The 9321-nt window shown below is 31.8% G+C and overlaps 1 long non-coding RNA gene across 2 annotated transcripts; it reads right to left on the minus strand.

Moving 5' to 3' along the window:
• Positions 1-5834: 5834 nt before the first annotated feature.
• Positions 5835-7878, minus strand: LOC120254747. 2 transcript variants are annotated; one of them, XR_005534724.1, is made up of 5 exons: positions 7461-7878; positions 7217-7267; positions 6409-6606; positions 6130-6252; positions 5835-5968 (listed from the first exon to the last, which is right to left on the minus strand). It is a non-coding gene; the product is annotated as an uncharacterized LOC120254747 (long non-coding RNA). The 2 variants fall into 2 exon arrangements; XR_005534723.1 differs by having other exon boundaries at positions 6409-7267.
• Positions 7879-9321: the final 1443 nt, after the last annotated feature.

Here is a 9321-nt window from a genome sequence, read left to right on the forward strand (position 1 = left end):
TACGTGTAATCCACTTCATTCGGTTTCTCTCTCCTACTCATATTAAAAAAAAACAAAAAAAATCCTTTTTCTTTCGTCTCACCCTTTGCCTCCTCTTCACTTCTTCAAAGAGACTTACTCACTGGCCAGCCCATCCAACGTTGAGAGTGTGGCTCCCACTCCACTGGCATTCGATAGCCATGATGCCCGTCAAGATCCTTCGTCATTACTACTCCACTCGAGCTCGAGCGCAGTGGGCTATTGCCACGGGCACGACGTCTAGGGAAAGCAGGGGATTTCTCCATCAGTGGTGATGGAGGGACAGCGACGGTGGCCAGAAGGGTGCTGAGATATATTAGAATTTTTTATGACATTTAAAGATACAGCCAGGTTGATCTTTTGAAAGTTAGAGGCAACCAACTTGATCTTTGTCAGAGTCATACAGTCAAGACTTCCGCTGGAGAAGAGGAAGGAGGAGAAGGCGTACATGTGGAATGAGACAAGACCCTCCTCCACACGGCTTCCGACGATGCACTTCGGTGTGGGCAAGGGTGGCGCTGGCGTCGGTGGGGTTCCATGCTAACCCTAGGAAAATGGCGAAGGTGAACAGCGAGTTAACGTTTACGATGCCGTCTAAGGTTGTGATGTGAATGCTCGTCCCTCCTGTGCCGTCGGATCTGGTCGCCATTTAGCCTGTCCGACGATCTAAGCCATCCATTTCAGCATCGGTCGTGTCGGTGATTCCAAAAGAAGAACAAAAGGTGAAGTGAGAGAAACCGGATGAAGTGGATTACACGTAAGTATCCACTTCATTCGGTTTACAAGTTCGGCCCATTCATTCGCCCCCGAATAGCATTTCTCTTAAAAAAATAACATCAACTGTATTATTGTTGCTTGTGGTGCTATCCTAATGGAAAACTCCTCCATTTCTACTAAAAGGCTAATCAAATTTATATTGTCTATTTTTGTACTTATTATATTTTTTTACTTTTTTCTCTGCTGCTTCTAGTAGACATTTTTTCAGTTCTAAGTTTCTAACCTAAGTAATCTTTGGCTATTTTTTTTAAATATTGCAATTTTTTTAATTATATACTAAAATAAGTATCTTTTAGATTAATTACCAAAATGCGCAAAAGTACCATGCAGTGTACTTGCATGGTACTTTTTTTGCACATGAGTTATATTTGAATTTTTTTTTTTAATTTTATAATAGTTTTTTATATGAAATTTTACATTTACAACTTTACAAATTTTGTAAATTAATTTTTTTCCACAACTCTATTTAAATTTTATAATGATTTTTTTATATAATATTTTACATTTAAGTCCTTATAATTTTTTTAAATTAAATTTTTTCTCACTATTTCTATTTAAAATTCTGATGGTTTTTTAATATAATATTTTTACGTTTAAGTTCATATATATTTTTTTAATTTAAATTCTTTCTAACATATATCGTTTGTAATAAAAACGCGATATCATACCTAAAACGGATGAAAATGATAATATATATTATAAAAAGATTACGACAATCACATAAGCATGAACCATTCACTTTGGGACTAGGGTCATTAGTGACAATTCCAACAACTATGCATAATCGGAAATAGGGGTGTGAGAAAAATTTTAATTTAAAAATTATAAGAGCTAAGCGTAAAATATTATATAAAAACCATCAGAAAATTTAAAATAGAGTTATGGAAAAAAATTAATTTACAAAAATTTCATGAAAAGTTAGAATGTAAAAATTTCATATAAAAAAACTATTATAAAATTAAAAAAAATTCAAATATAACTCATATGCGAAAAAAAGTACATGCAAAGTACACTATTTTCGATGTCTTTCAGACATTTTGAATTAATCTAAAAGATACTTATTTTAGTATATAATTAAAAAAATTGCAATATTTTAAAAAAAGCGGTCAAAATAATGTTGTTTATCAATATTGTTTTCTTTATATGGGTCAATTTGAGCACATTTAAATTGTTCCGGCGTCACATCTTAATTAACCTTGACACCTGTGAGACCCACAACATGGACATCTTTGTCCTACCCACCTCCCTCAAATTACCATCTTGCCCTATCCCATCTCTGCTGACGAGTATTTTTGTCTTTGCCCAACATTCCCAGCTGTCACTGGGTCCCACTACCTTACGAACATTATTTTTTTCTTCTATTATTTAATTTCTTTAAAAATATATTTATATGATATTTATTTTTCCCTTTCTAGGCCATTTTAACAAAGTGTTTTTTAATTAAAAACTCATTAAAATCTACATTATTTTTCACATGTTTTTCCAGGGAGGATGTTAATATTTTATTTCACTACCCGAATAGCCCATATTTTATATATTGAATTTTTTTTTTATAATCTATAAGCATTATATTTATATTAGTGTTACATCTTTAGTATTATACTTGGTTGGGAATAAAAAGTATTCTCTCACAAAAAGCATTTTGTATGTAATGCTTGGTATACATAATTTTTATTGTTCATGATTAAATTTAATATGCACTGAATGCAATAAAACTAAAAATTCTATATTATTAGAGCAGATTTTTAACCCAATTCCCACGCATATTTATAAGATAAGAGTGTTCCGAATGGACTATTATTGCTTTTGTGTACATGCCACTCCTTATATATATATATAAATATATAATTATCGCATTTGTCAAAAACAAAAAAATATATTTCCCAAGTCAATTATTGAATAACCCAATGGAATAACACCAAAGTGTAAGGGGAGGTCATGTGTTCAAATCCCTCCTCCGGTAGTACTGTTCCCCCAGTGCTGTTCATACACTGTTTATTCGGGATTCTTATATTATTCTTATATTGTACATAAACTGTACATCCGGGTTTCAGTATTGTTCGGTACTGTTTATATTCATTAAAAAAATGGGGTGTTTGTCGGGTTCCAGTATTGTTCCGTATTGTTTATATTCATTAAAAAAAATGCTTGTCGCCTATTATTCAAAAAAAAATATTCCCCAAACTAAGGTTTAAATAATTTTGGATTCCATTTAAAATAGAATTAAATTTTTGAACGATTTGGAAAATAAACATCTAAAATGGGGTTTTCATGGGAAGGGAGCTATTTGAAAAGACCAAGACAGGGTTTCATTGCTTTTAACAAAAAAAGCCTGTGCGTCATTCATTTTAGAATAAACAAGATAATCTTGTTTGGTTACGTTCATTGTGCTGTTTAATAATCTTAAGCAAAATGGTTTATTTTTATGGTAATTGAATGTTGAGAAACAATGTTTAAAGAAGTGGAAATATTGTTAAACGTAGTCGAGCTTCAGAAGAGATAGCATTTATATGGTCCAGCTGAAATTCTGATGATGAAATGCTTTTTTCTTTTGAGGATGGATGAACTTGATTATTGTAGTATGCAATTCGTTTTTGGTCCTCATAAATACATTTTTCATATTCAAAATGTATTTGATAAATATCAGTGATTATTATGTGAAATACTTCTTTGTGGTTGTAGTTTGTGGCTATTTATCAACATTGGTGCCAGTAGCATTCATATGGGTGGAGATGGGAAAGACAGTGTGAATTGGAGACTGAGATGTTGAAATTCTGGACTTGGACAGTTGGAAGATGGGAAAGACCGTGTGAATTGGAGACTGAGATGTTGAGATTCTGGACTTGGACAGTTGGACCTTCCGCGCAATTTCATTCATGTGGACCTATAAGACAATGAATTATTAAGAACATCAAACAAACAAGAGATTACATCATGCATGAATGATTAAGAGCTTGTGTGGCTGTAGTTTGTGACTACTTTTCTAGAGAGTAGGTCCATATTGTTGCTAGTGGGATGTGTTGCTATCAATGCAATTTCTTTGCAATTTCGAGATGAAAAGCGATAAACACACTAATGAATCAGATAAAAAAACCAAAAAAACTATGCAAGAAAGACGATATTGATGAATTGATGTTTGATATTTTACAAGTTTGATCGGTTGCTTAATGGATCTCGTTGTAGCAAGGTCCACATAGTTTCTAGTGGGATGTGTAGCTCTCAATGCAATTTCTTTACAATTTCTCGGTGGCATCTAATTCGCTGCAAGGAGTTGGAAAAGAAAAACAGGGTTGACTGAAAACTAGGATGTGAGATCCACAATTAACCATGGAGATGAGGATGTGGAATTCTGAAATTTGATTGCCAATAATCAATTTTTTTTCTTTGTTTTTAAAGTATTTTAAAAAAGAAATTCCTTGCTTTATGAAAATTAAACTATTTATTTTGTTTTTCTTCACTGCTATTTATTTATTTATTAAAAAAAAACCAGCAACTCGAATGGCAAGCTCAAACTTACATCATGAACTTCTTAAATGTCTCACACTTATTTTTCACTATGGGACTTATCATTAGGCTATAAGTCCTTTGGTTATTTCAGAAGTTTGTGATTAGAAGCTTAATGTATCTCACTGTAATAAGGTTTGATTGAAATTCTATTTTGCTGCAAATGTCTGTGATCTATGCAATGTGCTAATGAAATATTTTTAAAAGCAACAAAAACAATAGTCACATATATCTCATGTATTGTTGATTATGGTGTTGCATGAGCTAAGTTCAGTTTTTGCTCAGTTGCTGCTATTGTTGCCTCTGCTTTGTGGTTGCTTATCTTTGTAGATTCCAATTCAAAATGGGGATGTTTCTATTAAAGAAGTTACCAACCACATGCCAAGCATGCTGTTATTCTCATATGCCAGCAAGCGGCATAGGTTTCATGGTGAACTGGTGATTACCACTGACAGGAGAGATGTAATTGCAGGTTGTCAGCAAGTGTGGACTAGGCAATCAAGCATGCTACAAAGCAGGGTTTGAAGCTTGGAATCCTCTTCACAAACTATGCTGAATTATTACAGGCTGTGGAGACCAAATCATAACTTTCTAACTGAAGAATTGCCAATTAAATGAGTTGTCCATATACATTTGCTCTTCTCCTCACTGAAGTTGAGACTTCAATTTTAATTGATTGCATGTTGATCAACATAATTTTTGTTGGAAACACAATTATTTTAAGCTAGAAGTGTGATTTTTTACTTGCTGGTCACTACAGGAATACAAGGTATTAGAGACAGAAAATTCCATCACTAATAGGTAAAATTCCGTCGGTGATAATCTTTAATGACGGAATATTCCGTTGGAAATTTTCGTCATTGGAAAATATGTTGCTAATGCTATTCCGTGGGGAAAAACTATTCCGTCAATGATGTTGAAATAACACCAATGGAATATTCTGTTTATGAAAGTATTTATTACCAATGGAATTTCATTACTAAAAATGTTTAATTATTACCAATAGAATTTCATCTCTCAACAGAATTCCGTCACTGAAAGTTTTATTACTAACAGAATTCTATTTTTGATAGGCTTTATTATCAACGGAATTCTATCCCTGAAAGTTTTATTACCAACGGAATTCAGCACTGAAAATGTTTATTACCAACAGAATTCTATCTTTGATAGTCTTTATTAGCAACAAAATTCCATCCCTAAAAATTTTTATTAACAATGAAATACCATCACTTAAAGTGTGTATTAGTAATAGAATCCCGTCACAGAAAATATTTATTACCAACGAAATTCCATTTCTAATAATGTTTATTACCCATGAAATTATGTATTTGATAGCATTTTTCGTTTTTTTATTATTAATTTTTTCCTTGCTTTATTTCCCTATAATACATGTGATCAATATCATTTCATAAAATCTATATAATAAACAAAATTAATTATTTATAAAAAAAAAACAAGTTCAATAGTATTCAAAACAAGTAAGTTCAATTTTTCATTATATCTAAAAACATGTTTATACCTAACCAAAACATGAATAAAAAAAATCTTTCTTGAGATCCTTCAGTATTTTGTTATAGCTGAACTCTTTCTTCAATTGCTACACAGTGGTTAGACTCTTCCTTTACATGTACATTCTCCTTTGCTCCAACACAAGAATCATCAGCATTAGCTTCAGCATAAAGATATGCAACAAGATGATTAATAATGAGACAATCATACTTTTAATTAAGAATGATAAACTAGTAAAATAAAAGGTAAAAAATTAAAAATAGTAACAAGAGAAAAATACAAGCAATGGCTCAAAGAACGAAGAGAATTAAGAACCCTCACCATCTATTTTCACAGTTCTTCTAGTGTTGTTCTGATTAGAATCAATTGAGAATGAAGCAAAGATGGTGCCTTCATTGATCATACCAGCAACTGAAATTTGGAATTTTGATGTGGTTCCATTGCCTTTTCATTACATTGAGCTATTGAATCAGATTTTGGATGAATTCTTGCTTATCTGATTATATATAAATATATATATATATATATATATATATATATATATTTATATATATTCAGAAAGATATCATTGCTATGGATGAAAAAACAGTTGCTTTATACCTCAATAATTTTTGCCGGTAAGCCCCCCAGCCTGTCTTGCCGGTTTATTTGTGGTATGAAACAACAAATTTTGGTTTCCAGGTGGTTGCACATAGCTAGAAATAAAAGTTAGCTAATTTCTCTTGATGAATGTTTAATTTATGAACACTGGATTGTGCGCTGCCACACATGGAAATCTCAAGATTTTGTTGAAGATAGCTAGAGAAGATTAAGAATTAGATTAACCACACATGGACATGCTAGCACTGCTAAACTGGACCTAGAATTTGAATTTTAGAAAAAAAACCAGTATTTGCGTCCAATTACAACCTGGTGCTAGCCCATCCCATTACAAGAGAAAAGCGTGAAGCAAAAGAAGATCTAGGTGTCCATCAACCATAGATTTTCATGTGAGTTTATGTTATGCTACTTAAGTTGTATGGCACTATATAATTGTCTGCCATTAATGAGCTCCAGATTTGATAGATCAATATATATGCAAGGGTACCTATACACATAATCCATGGGTCCAAACTATGTCTCCCCCTCTTTAATCACGTCCCACCCATCTTGACCCCTTTTTTATCCAAAATCTAATCAAATAAAAAACTATGTGATTATTGCTGATTAACTAAGCAGAGTTTATAAGGTTTAATAAGCAAACAACATTCAGGAAATATGTACAAGAAATCAAGCACTTTATGTAAATAGGAATAAATGATATTAAAAACAAATAACTATGTATATTATATGCAAAAATCATCATTTCATATGCAATTTACAGGTCAAAAATATAACAAAAGTCATTCTTTAATTTACTGATGCAAACCTAATAATTCTCAGCAACACTGCTGTTGAAGTTCCCCGACTCAGTTTCTGGCTGAAAAAAAAAAAAAAGAATAAGAATTATATTAAAAATACAATCTCAACAAATTCTTCATCAACTCAACAAATATTAACGTTAGTTCCAACTAAAACAATGTGTTCCCCAATTAAAAGAGCTACTAATTAAGCTAAAATGTGAGCTAAAATTTCCATCCACTAAAAACCACTAGACTAGGCTTGGGACTTACGCAATGGCGGAGATGGCGACGAGAGCTAACGATGTCGCTGCGGCGGCGGTGGTGGCGGCGGGCCGGTTTGCTAGGGGAGAGGAGTCAAAGGTAAAGACGGTGGTGGAGGGTGTAGACGACGCCAGAGAGGCTCCGAAAGGTGTGATTGGTTTGATTGTGCGGAGATGGGGATGATGAAGGGTTACTACTACGCGAGCATGGCGAAGGAACTATACCGATCTACGAAGAGCCGTCCCCACACAAAAGAGAAATGAGAGAAAATAGAAAGCGAAGGTGGGGGAGATGGAGAGTGGCCGTGATCTTATTATCCATTGGCCATGAAACATCAAAACTCGAAGAGAAAGTTAAGGTTAGTGTTTGGGTTTCCAAGACCATCGAATCTGATTGAAAGTCACTGAATGAGTATTGTTCATTTGTTTGGGGAGAATTTTTATTTAATAAATAATTTTTGAAAATTTCTAGCTATTTTGCATTTACATGATTACATCATCCCAACATATGGCAAAATTACAAGAATGTATGCAAGGGAAAAAGCATCACTTTTGTTTTGAATATATATATATATATATATATATATATATATATATATATATATATATATATATATATATAAACTAAAACAATCTAAAAATACACACTGATATAGAAAAAAATAAAAATAATTTTTTTAAAAAAAATAAAAAATAGTTTTTTTTAAATTATAATAAAAATAGATAAACCACTAATGCAATACAAAGAAAGAAAACACAATACAATCTCAAAGTTTTAGAATGTATAAAAAAAATTATTTATTTATTGAATTGGTTGAACAAATTTATATAGCTTATGGTTTAAAATAACATTTTTTCAATTTCATGACAAATTCAACCATTAATAATATATATTTTTTTGCATGCTATAAATTTTGTTTTTTTGGACAATTTTTTTTAAGTAAAGTGGATAAAAGCAAAAAAACAAAACAACTACATGATAAAGACAAAAAAATTTGAAATGAACACTAACTATAGAAATAAAGATTTTGCTCAATCTGTGGCTACTGTATATAGCGTAATTCTTGTTTTGCCTACTTCAATAGTGTCAGCTCCCTACAATATGTTACTGGTTTTACATTTATATTCTTTTGGGCAATTTATGATGTAATTTAATTTACATATGAGTTTGGATTGGAGATGAACTTGAACTTGGTTGGTCTATGTTGATTGAATAGTTCTGGGTTTTTGTGATTTGATTGTTGCTTCTTTGGGTTTGAATTTATTTATTTATTTTTATTTTGTTAGTGATTGTTGTGTGGGTTGGAGTTATCCATGGCTTCAAAGATGAGTTTGCAGGAGTTGAAAGACTTGTAGAATTCTATCATCAAATTTACATATATCAATAAATGTTACTTCTTCCACTGGTATTGCTCTTTTACACTTTTTATAATTTGGTTATTGATTATTTTTCACTTTATATAATTAATATAATGTTTATGTAACATTCAAGTGACCCGCATAAGCTTAATATGGTCAATTGCTCCAATCTTTTCAATGTAGACAGGACTTCCACCTTTGTCAAACTCCATGATAACACTGGGGGTAAGTTTTTAGAACTTCCTCAAGTATATTCAAAGGTGCTGAAATCAAATCCTTAGTTTGTCTCATAATTTTGCATGATATCTCATCTAAGAAGATGGACCATATTCAACAAGCAACCCAATTTACCCAAATAGAAATTAAGTTGATTATCAGGAACAGACATCAAAAATAATATCAAGTAACTAGCAAAGTTCAAGATTGTTAGCGAGTCGCAAAATTAAGCCAAGATATGTTTTTTTTTTTCTTTTTGCAAATAAATGAGGTAATAAGTCAAAACATCATTGCCA

This window comes from Dioscorea cayenensis, unplaced genomic scaffold (assembly GCF_009730915.1).
Source record: "Dioscorea cayenensis subsp. rotundata cultivar TDr96_F1 unplaced genomic scaffold, TDr96_F1_v2_PseudoChromosome.rev07_lg8_w22 25.fasta BLBR01000610.1, whole genome shotgun sequence".
In the NCBI taxonomy this organism is placed as follows: domain Eukaryota; kingdom Viridiplantae; phylum Streptophyta; class Magnoliopsida; order Dioscoreales; family Dioscoreaceae; genus Dioscorea; species Dioscorea cayenensis.